The 11950-nt window shown below is 38.7% G+C and overlaps 1 pseudogene; it reads right to left on the bottom strand.

Annotated features, from left to right (window-relative positions):
- Window positions 1-593: 593 nt before the first annotated feature.
- On the bottom strand, window positions 594-1987 carry LOC114500743 (annotated as a pseudogene).
- Between the last annotated feature and the right edge of the window lie 9963 nt (window positions 1988-11950).

Here is an 11950-nt window from a genome sequence, read left to right as displayed (position 1 = left end):
AGTATCAGGGAATAATTAACATGAAGACTCTTGGGTCAGATTGCCTTGATTTAAAGTCAAAATCCAGCCATCATTGCTGTGGCTCAGTGGATTGAACGCCAGTCTGCAGACTGAAAGGTTGCCAGTTCAATTCACAGTCAGGGCACATGCCTGGGTTGCGGGTCAGGTCCCCAGTCAAGGGCATGTGAGAGGCAAACAATCAATGTGTTTCTCACACATTGATGTTTCTCTCCCTCCCTTTCCCTCTCTCTTCCCTAAATAAAAGTAAGTAAGTAAGTAAATAAATAAATAAAATCTTTTTAAAAAATTCACCAATTATGATAAGTTTAAAAAAATAAAGCCAAAATCCATGCCTTAACAAATATGTAAGAGTAGAAAAATTACTTAACTTCTTCATGCGTCAGTAAAATAGGTGAAGGTCCATAACTGAGGATTCTTCCTTTTGGGGTCTGTAATTGACACACCTCCTGTTGGGTGGGTCTGTAATTGACTAGCGGTAGCATGAGGGCTCCCACTTCTGGCCTCCCAACTCCATTTTTTCTTATATTTGTTGTTTTATTATAGTAACAAAAAGTTGTTACAGTGAAATCTACATGCATACACAAAATCTTTACATTTAAATTCATATAAAACAATATTTACATTTTTAAGTTACAACTTGTGAAGTTAGAAGATGAAGTACAGCTTAAGGTTTACAACAAAGAAAACAAAAATACACAAGACAAAAATAGAGTTGACAATAAAAATATAGCCATCTGTTCTTGATACAACATATGGAAACTCTTTGTCAGAAAGCTACATCTTCTTAATCTGACTGTCCAAATCATTAAAATATGGATGATTCAATGTCATTTTGCCAGAAATTTGTTTGTCAGGTTTGAAGACTAACATCTTCAAGAGCAGATACAAGCCATTTTCATCCATGTTTTTGACATGGGATGCTAGGCTTCCTGGTTTCTACATGGGGAATATATTATGGTAGTCCTGTAAATTCCACTTCTGGCTGCACAAAAAATTTTCATAGTTGGGATACCTTAAAGCTCTGAAAATTCTGAAGAGTTGATCGATTTCTGAATCCTCATGGAAAAGTGTTTGTTTAGTTGCTAATTCTGCAAATGTGGTGCTTACATTTCAAATGTCAGCTGGAGTTGAATAGCAAGCTGATCCCAGCAATACTTCTGGAGATTTATACCAAAGTGTTACTACTTCATGTGTATATACTCTAATAGTTATTCCAAAAGCTCTGGCAAGGTCAAAATCAGTCAGTTTAATTTCCCCTTTGTTATTCAATCAGTAGCACTTGAGGTTTTAAGTATCTGTGAAGATCTGTTCTAGACTGACAAAACACAATCTCTGGCATGATTTGGTACAAATAACTGTTTTTTTTAAAAAAAGATTCTATTTATTTACTTTTAGAGAGAAGGGAAACGGGGAAGAGAGGGAGAGAAACGTCAGTGTCTCTGAGACAATGTATCAGAGATACATTGATCAGTTTCTTCTCACACGCCCCCAACTGGGGATCCAGTCTGCAACCCAGGCATGTGTCCTGACTGGGAGTCGAACCAGTGACCCCTCAGTTTGTAGGTCAGCACCCAATCCACTGAGCCACACCAGCCAGGGCTGGTACAAGTAACTCTTAACAAGTGAAGAATCCATGAACTGACCAGGAGGGAGACAATCCAAGTATTTCTTTAGATCTATGGAAAGGTATTCCAAGATGAAATATAACCTGGAATCCTGCATAAACACATCTTCAAGGCTGACTGTATTTGGATGACAGTTATTTTAATAGAGAAATTTCCCTAATTGCAGTACTGCTAGGAACCCCTTTCTAGTCTGCTTTTCTTCATGGCTACCACTTCACCTGCAGTTTTGTGTCTGTCCACCTTTATGCACAACTCCATAGGCACCTTCTCTAATTTTCTCTGTTTTGGTGTAGTCTTCCATAGTCAATCAATAGTTATGGTAGATACCAGCTAATGACCCAGCAGTGGTGCTACTAAAGCGGCATCACTTTTTCCTTCCCAACTCCATTTTGAATGAGGTTACCCTTCATTAATTTTCACAGAGGTTAGTAATCAGATCACTACATAGCATCCTGATTTCCTCACTGGACCTAGCCTGAATGGAGCCACTGATGCTTGTGATCCTGGACTATCTACTGTAGAGTCACCTCAAGTTGATTTATGTTTTCAAAGTGTAGGTCAGACCTTGTGCTTCCAAATCAAGCATGTAATAGCTAACAAGCTCTTCATGATTTATTAAGGGAGAACACCAGGATCATCAAAGTTTGTAAATTACATTCCTTGGGGCTAAGAAACAAGCTGTTTATCTCAGTTTCCTTTAAGCGATGGAAAGCGTGCAAATTTCTGAGACTCATTCTTTGTTCTGCCTTGTATTATAAGGAACAGAGTTTCCCTTCCCAACTGGCTTTTCAGCAGGCTCCACCAGTTGGAGGCACCAGGACAAAATTGAAATTTGGAAGGTGAGAGGGGGAAGCTTAGGTATTTCTTCAAATATTTAAAAAAGTAATTATACCAACTCTACACAAATATTTATAGAGAATACAAAAGGAGGAAGAATATATCAATTTATTTTATAAATCTAGTATTACTTTTACACAAAATCTTGTAAAAACCTAATAAGAAAGAAATTGTGGGTAATTCTCACTCATAAACATAGAAGCAAAACTCTTAAAATAATAGCAAGCCAAATTTGGTGATATTTATCTATAAAACCAGTAAGGAACAAGTAGAAAATAAAAATTTTAAATGACATAATTTAAAATTTTAAAAACCATAAAATAGGAATACTTAGGAACAAAAGATGCACAAGGCTTCTATATAAAAACATCACAAAACATTACTGAGAAAAATTCAAAAGGACTTAATTATGTATGGATTATAAAACCTATTATTATAACAATATCAATTCTCAGCCCTGGCCAGTATGGCTCAGTTGGTTGGGGCATCGTCCTGTAAACTGGAAGGTGGTGGGTTCAATTCCCAGTCACAGAACATGCCTAAGCTGCAGGTTTGGTGCCAGTCATGGTGTGGACAAGAGGCAATTAATCAATATTTCTCTGTTTCTCTCTGGAACTGATGTTTCTCTCCCCCTCTCTCTTCCTCCTTTCCCATCTCTCTAAAATCAATAAGCATGTCCTCAAGTGATGATAAAAAAAATCAATTCTCTCCCAGAAGATTTCTAGGTTCAGTGGAACTCTAACATATCCCAGCAAGTATTGTCTTGTGTATAAAAACTGAAAAGCTGTTTTAAAATGTATATGGAAAAGCAAAGAGCCAGGAATAGCATCATACTCATAAAAAACATTACAGAGGGCAATGTTTTCACGATTTTGGAGTATGCAAAATATTTCATAAATTTGATTAGTTTAAAATTAAGAAATCTCAAAAGATGCTATTAAGAGAAAAGGCTTTAAGAATATATGTGTGTGTATATATATGTGTGTGTGTATACATATATATATAAAAACAATAACAGCCTCATACATAGAATATATAAAGAATGCCTATAAATAGACAATGCCCCCTCCTGAAAAGGGCAAGAGACTTAATGAGGCACTTCACAAAAGAAGATAGAGAGTAAACATTTGAAAAGATACTAAACAGTCATCAAAAAATGCGAGTTAAGAGTAAACTACTATACATCTACCAGAATGACTAAAAATTAAAAATAGTGAAAATGCCATGTCTGGGAAATTTTAAAGCTACTGGATCTCTCAAAACACTGATGATGTGAAGTATATTGAGGCAATCAATTTTAGTCCTTGATATAGGAAATGAAATTACATGCATATCAAAACATATGTAACACTGTTCACAGAAGCACAATGAATTATAGCCAATTGGCTATTACCCAAAAATCTATCAAGACAGACAAAAATTAATCTAAGGTGCTAGAAGTCAGTCTGTGGTTAACAGTGGGGAAGAGGCAGTGGCAGGAAGGAATTAAGATAGAGGTTTCTGGGATCCTGGCCATAGTCTAATTCTTGAATTGGGTGTGATTACCAGAGCATGTTCACTTGTGATAAGTTATTGATCTTTACACTTACAGTTTATGCACATATCTGCATCTGTATATATGGTGTACTTCAATAAATTTTTTAAAAGCCAAAACAGTGTTATGTGTTTTAAGAATATGAGTATAAGTGCTTGTAAAAATGAACATATGGAAGGTACATTGAAAACACACGCACTTAGGTTACTAAAACAAATGCCTATAAAGAGAACAGGAATGGAAGTAGGGAAAAGGGAAGAAGGAGAAATGTGCAATTTCCTTTCTTTTAATTTTCTCTATCTGTGACCCATTCCTCCTTCTATGTCTTTCTGTTCTCTTTCTCTTCTTTCTTAGACTAGCTAGTTTATCTTCTAAATTGCTTTCCTTTGATTATTTTCTCCAAATAGCTATATATCTTTAATTTATTTTTCCTCCCCATGTAATGGTTCCCTCCAATCTATTCTTCATGTTGCCACAAGAATTGTCTTCCTAAAAATGGAAATTCATCAAGTGCTGTAATGATTCCCCATGACTTTCAGGGAAAAAATGAGTTTTTCAAAACATGTGATAGACCCTTCAAAATCTGGCTCCATTTCCATCAATACGTTTTATTACATTTTTTCAAACACAAACAACTCTGCTTTTTATTTTTATTAAATAATTCATCCATTAATAAATATTTATTGAGTATCCATGTTCCCGAACCTGGATACAGAAGTGAACAAATGAAATTCCTCTTCTCATTGCACTTACATTCTAGTGTCAGCTAGGTGGGAGAGAAGGGAGCAGAAATTTGAGTAAACAGAAAGACAGAATGAGGGAGGCTCTAGAGAGTCAAGAGGGGTGGGAGGTTGTTTTAGATAAGGTGGAAAGAAAAGTTCATTCTGACGACGCGATAATTCAGAACGGGCTGACGTCAGGCTCTGGTAGAGAGAACAAGCATGAAAGCCTTGAGGCAGGAACTGGCTCAGTGTATTTGAAGAACAGGAGGACCAACGTGGCCAGAGTGGAGTGAACAGGGAAAGAAGGGGAGGAGACAAGGAAAGGTGATCAGAAGCTACATCATGCAGGGCCTTGTAGGCCAAGGTAAAGGCTTGGAGTTTATTCTAAGGGTGACAGAAAGTAATCTGAAGTTTGAGACAAAGACAATTAAATGATTTGATTTGTGTTATAAAATACTTTGGCTACTGTGTAGAGTGAGAGCAGAAAGGCCACTTAGGAGGCTATTACAACAATCAAATGTGGGATGCGGAGAGCAGGGCTAAGATGATAGTGGTGGGGAGGTAGGAAATGACTGGAATAGGGGTATGTTTTGGTGTTATAGGCAGCAGAACCTGCTGATAAGCAGGATGTAGGGGGTGAGAGAGAGAAGAATCAAGAATGACTCATAGTCTTGGGTCTGAACAACTGAGCGAATGACAGGGCCATGAACTTAGAGAAGGATAATTGAAGGAGAAGCAGATTTGGGGTGGGTGGGCAGAGGAAACCAAGAGTTTTGATTTGGATATGCTGCCTTTAAGATGCTTGATAGAGAGGATGTTATGTGCAATAAAAAAAATATAGTCATTAATATTGTAATAACTATGTATCGGCACAGATAGTTACTAGACTTACTGTTGTAATCAATTTGTAAGGTCTATAAATGTGGAATCACTATGTTGTACCCCTGATACTAATATAATATAATATGTCAACTATAATTCAAAAATATAAACAAAGCAAGACCAAACAGATCCTGAGAACATTAAAAAAAAATGGATGCCTGATAGACTGACCTTCAAGTAGAGAAACTGAGAAGTCAAACGTCTTAACACAATCCCAAAGCTCAGGGGTGAGTCACTGGTGCCACTGAAGTCATGAGACATTCAGAAGAGAGAGGAGAAGTGAAGTCCTCAGTAGAGGGGAAGAGATCAATGAATAAGTTACAGAGCATGTCAGTTCTATCCATTGTAACCTGAGGATCAACAGGGTAAAAGGGTACGGATGCTGGAGGGTTGGTAGATTTGTGGTGAGCAAGTACCTGATTTTCTCTAAAATCAACAAGCTTATCACTTGAGGGTAGAAAAAGGGAAGGGGATGTTAGAGACTTGAAGAGAAAGGAGGGTCAAATAATGATTTCTGGAGACTGTGAAAAGACTAAATGTAAATACTCCCAATAAAACTAAATGCTGGCAAGTTTGTGTATAACATGCACATTCTTAAGGTTATATAAGTAGTCTAGAGGTTAACGAGATAAAAAGTATGAGAACAACAATAATTTTCTTTGATGCAATCTTATTGCTGAAAATTGTCCCAAGGCGGTAATTGAAAAGAAAATAGTAATGTTTGCCAAATGTTAGTTTTAAGTTTTATTAGTGTCATCAATATGTTTTACCCTACATGTTGCACAAACTAAGTGACAATTTATGTAGTAGCCACTGGGAGACCAGTCAGAAGGTTCCATTTCTCAAGCATGAGGAAGGGAGAGAAACTGGCCCCCTATCACCCACATGCTTCTTTGTAAGTTGTGTGAGCCATTCCTGGCCTGGCTCCTGCGGATCTCTCTATCTCATCTCCTACTGGAGTCGTCTCGTACACTGTGCCCTAGAAACACTGCATGACTTGTAGTTGGCTGCATTCAAGGCATTTGGTTCATTCCTAGCATGGCTCAAAGGACTGTGCTGTCATGAGTTCAGTACCAGTGCTGTATTCTTTAAAAAGACAAATCCAAGAGACAAAGCATATGGATGAGCATTTTATAGCAGATAAGTTCTACACAATTTAAAATAAGTGTTCTCTTTTCTTCATTCAACCCAGGCCAATCACCTGGGAACAGAATCATGAATGCTTTTGGGTCCCAGATTTGTCTTCTCCTCATTTGGATAATTAATTTAATGCAGGTTTTCAAAGAAGAAGGGCAAGCCTTGCAGGAGGTTTGTGCTGTACAACATCCCAACTTTCTCAAGAGGCAACACAGGACAGTTGTGAAATCACAAACCTTGCATCCTAGCTCTGCCACCCACTCATAGAACTTTGAGCAAGTTATTCTCTCTGTACCTCAATGTTCTCCTTGTAAGAATGAAAATAATAATAGTGTATATATATTATAGACTTATTAAGATCAAATAAGTTTATCTGTACAAAGTGCTTAGAATGGCTCCTAGCAATTTCAGTTGTACTTGCAGGATTTTAACTTATGAAGATGACAATGATGACACAGAGAGATTAATGCCATTGAAAGAAGATTTTAATCTCATTTTTTTAGTGGAGGTGGAGACATTACACCATGCAGGGCCACATGGGGAAGCACCAGGGTTTATCAGGAGGCTGAAAGAAGTGAGAGGGGAAAACTGGCCCAGAGCTTTCATTGTTTCTCATGGGAAAGGCAAGGCACAGCAGGAGAAACTGCTTAGGATTCACCAGTTTGAATAATTGTAGTGGGCTCTGGGCTATCATCTCCAGTTGTCTGGCACCTGGCCCTCAGCGATTTAGGGCAGGGGAAATACTGTCTTGGTGTGGGAGAGTAAAGTAAAAAAGGTAGTTTGGGGTAAGCACTTGGGATTGGTGGGTTTATGCATAAAACACATGTTTTCAGGCAAATTGTTCATTATATCTGGGAATTAGCTAGCCCTGGGAAGGGCAGTTTCTCCTCACCCAGCTAGACCCCCCCAGTACCCCCCTAGTATATATAAAAACATCATAAAATATTAAAAATACAGTTAACACATGAGCCAATGGATAGTGCTGTATAAGTTCTTGCTTTGACCATGGTAGTAAAGCCTTTATGACATTGATTATCAACCTTTAAATAAGACAGTGTGAAACTAGTACCACCAAACCAGAGTAACAAAACAAAAGTATGGGGGCAGGTGTGAGCAAAACATGCTAGTGGCATACACCATCTGGCACAGGTGGTAAGGAGTTGTAGAAACACTATTCTGAGCAAGAGTGTGGTGATTATTGAGGGAAAGGGGTGGGGGACATAGAAGAGGGTAAAGGGGAGATGAACGGTGATGGAAGGAGAATTGACTTGGAGTGAGGAACACACAATGCAATATACAGATGATGTGTAATAGAACTGTACACCTGAAGCCTATATAATTTTGATAACCAATGTCACTACAATTAATTCAATAAAAAAGCAAGAATAAAAAAATAAATAAATACAATCTCAATGTATTGGTTGTATCAGTTCTTCGTGACACCATGTGAAAATGACCCTCATATTTGATCAATTGTTCATTGTATCTTCCTCAGCTCTTAGGGCCTAATTTGCCTTCTAAGTTGGTGCATGACTTGCAGGTTAAATCTCTTCCAAAGTCTCCCTTGATCTCATGAACAAGACACTTGACAAGCAATTGAACAAGTAGTAGAAGTGGAATGGATGTGAAAAAATTGGTTTGAAAAATTTTTCCAAAAAATAATTGCAGAACTTTCTGGCAACTGATTTTAGATATAAGGCATGAAGGGGCAAGGGAACAGAATCTAATGACTTTAGGAAATGGTTGTTATGACTAAGAAATGAAGTTGAAAGGAAGTTGATTTGGAGGGTAAGTGGGTCCATATCCAGACATACCTTATTTAAGGTGATGTGTTATACAAGTAGCTAAGAGGGTGCATGAGCCTGGATGAGAAGAAGCTGGAATAGCAATGGCTGTGAAACCACTGAGCAAGGCCTAGGGTAGTCTAGTACATGTCCCTTGGGTGTGATGGGAAGAAAGATTACCGAAGAATATAGAGACCAGGTGTTTGGAAGTAGAATACCCAGGGTGGTATTGTACCTGGGCAGAGTTCACAGGACTATGCTCACAAAGCAGAGCACAGGCAGTTATATGTAATGCAGCGTAGAGGTTATCCGAGATAAAGAAATACATGAGTATTTCTTTGGCAACACAGGATGTGGTAACACAGGAGCTCTTGGCAAGAACTGTATGAATGGTGAAGTAAGAAAGCCACATTTCAACCATTAAGGAAATACCTTATCTGGGTTGCATAGAAGTGACTTTTAGATCACTTAAGAAGTTTCACAATGAAGAGAATGGGCTGAACCCACAGAAGGTATTCAGTATATATATATATATCCTTTCTGTCTTAAAATTGTTCTATTTGCAGTGGTGATTACCAGAAGGAAATGGGGGTGCGGGGAGATAGGAGAAGGTAAAGGAGAGATAAATGGTGATGGAAGGGGACTTGACTTGGGGTGGCTAACACACAATACAGTGTATAGATGATGTATTGTAGTAGAATTGTACCCCTGAAACCTATACAATTTTATTATACAATGTCACCCCAATAAATTCAATAAAATTTTGTAAAAATAAAAATAAATGAATAAAAGTGTTATATTCTGTTTGATTCACAGATATTCTCTTTGGAAAAGAAATTCCATACTAATATAAAGTTATTGAATTTCAAAATTAAGGCTAAAGTAGTTGAGAAATATAATGAAGTTATTTTAGAGAATATTTTTATTAAAACATGTTTTCAGCCCTTTTTTATTAAGCAAAATAAGAAGAAGCTGTCTGCCATGTTGCTAACATTTATCCTTTGCAACAAAAATATAACATGGTACATCTGAAAAAAATAAAAAGAATCTTATGTTGTGTTTTCCTTATATGTATATTACTATGCTTCATGAGCATAATATAAAAAAATAGATTTTCATAAAGTAAGAAATCTCTGCTATAATTTCAACTGCCAACCTCTGAATAGCAACTTCACAGAATTTCACAGTACAAATGAACAAAACAATAAATATGCATGACATTTTCAATATTCATGTTATAATGTTTCATTATTATCATTTGTAAAGTAGAGCATAAGTAATTGACTATTAATAAAAGTTAAAGTACCAATGTTTAATCATAGCTGCCTTTTCTGCAGGAAATCAGTGGGAAAATGCCCTAGCCTTTCATCCTTCAGAGGGACAGTTCTGAGGCCCATTTTGCATGGCTCTTTAGAGGGTCCTGAGAGGGACTGAACTCCAGTTGTTCACACCATAACTAGCTTACTCACACATCCTTTACCAGCAGTTCTCTTTATCTGCTTCATTCCCTCTACCCCCTTACTCCTGCATCCTGAGGCTGCACGAGTCCTACACCCAAGTCCTTGTGCAGACTTCGCTTTGTGAGAAATTTTGTTCTCACAAACTGTACAACAGTTGTTCTCCAAATTAACTTTACACATGTTATGTGTGATATACGGTAATGCAAACACATGTGGGGGCCCTAGTTATAGGGCTTGTGTTAGAAGGTTGACTGCCTTGAAGCCCTGACATGAGAATTCATCCAGGTTGCTTCAAGGTAACTGACCACTTATCACCAACAGCAGGTGCCAAGAATGTAACTTTTTTTTCCTCTTTTTTAAAATTTTCCACTGGGCAACTTTTATTAAGATAAAAATAGTAATTTGGTTACACTATACCTTATAGGAAAACATCTGTAAAAGGTGTTTGTGAAAATGTTTACCAAAGGCCCTTAGAGATAATGCCCTCCAGGCTCCTTTTCGCCTCAGACTTGCCCCCAGACTTGCCCCAGAGTAACTATTCAGTAGCATTTTGGAGTGAACATGGCTGTAAGACACACCACTGGGAATCAGAGATTACTTTTCAAATCCATTCACACATTCTTGGACAGAATTACAAAGTTGAAATCCAGTAGAATCAAGTCATAAAGATTTTCAACCTGGCTTTTTTTTTTTTCATGCACATCTAGGTATTCCTTTTAGGCCCTCAGAGAATAGCTGTTAGAGAAGAGGTCACAAGAGGAGTGTCCCCACAGTTAGAAAACCAAGGGCGCTATGACAGCCCTCCATACTGGAGAAGCCCATATGCAAAGACACTTCAGCGAGGCTAAAAGGCACCCAGGCTTTCAAGAGAGTAAGAGATCAGAGGGGAACCCTTATCTCCCGGAGCCAGCCATTGTCATCCAGAAAGGCTGCTCTTGGTCCCAGGCCCATGGAGTCCTTACAACCAGCTTCCCTGCATCCAGTCTAGCAGTGGCTTTTTGGGTTGTCAGGGACTAAACTGGCATTTTGGTTTTACACGCCAGTCACCTGAATGTGGTTAATGTGAATACAGTCCAAGAAATAAAGCCCCCTCAGGGACTAACAAAATGAGCTCCTGAGCCCGCAGGACTAACATTCACCAAGGTGAGGAAGGCATCCTGGGTGAGCCTCCTGCAAGCCAGCTGTGTGGCTTCCTATAGACAGCAATCCTGCCAGCTGTGGGGAGAGCACACTTAGAATTATAAATGTACACTAGCCTGGCTTTTAAAAACAGGGATATAAGCGGTTCTAGTGTTGTTTCTTATAGACATGATTATTGGGATAAAGAGAACTCTTCACAAAAGTGGTCTCCTTCCACTATTTTGTCCCAAGAATTGTGTTACATATGCAAATGCAATCAGCCACCACTTACTGCAGCTGCTTTCTAGTTAAAAGGAAATGGGAGTTGTTTGAATGATCACTTTCTCAAAGCCTTTTAGATGGAATTTATAATGGTACCCCAGGAAGCAAAGTTTTCTTGGTCCCCCCACTCCTGTCTCCAGAGCCCACGAAGAGAAAGGCTCACCCGTGTTAACCACGCTAGGCCCCAAGCTGTCTCATGTTCCACCAAGGCCTCAACAAAGGCAGAGCTGGTCCTTAAGGCCCTCTGGATGTCGGTCACCAGATGAATGCAGTCCTGGCAAATGCTCCCACTGGCCTGTGGCTGGAGATCTCTGTGGGGGCCATCCTGAGGGTAGAGGAGGAGGGGGATGTTGGCCATGAAGGGAGTCATCGCCTCAGCCAAGTCCAGTTCTCGGATCTTACTGGACTTGAGCTGTTTCTGGTGACTGAGCTCTGCCAGGTGCTTCTGAAGAGACTTGCAGAGACTGAGAGTGGAGCACATCTCCCGCAAACGGCTTCTTTGTCGTTCAGTCATGTCCAGGGTGATTGGAACGTGGGAGTCCACCAT

Source organism: Phyllostomus discolor, chromosome 6 (genome assembly GCF_004126475.2).
Source record: "Phyllostomus discolor isolate MPI-MPIP mPhyDis1 chromosome 6, mPhyDis1.pri.v3, whole genome shotgun sequence".
Lineage (NCBI taxonomy): Eukaryota > Metazoa > Chordata > Mammalia > Chiroptera > Phyllostomidae > Phyllostomus > Phyllostomus discolor.
Note: the sequence above shows the minus strand (reverse complement) of the source record. Positions and strands in the feature narration are given on the sequence as shown.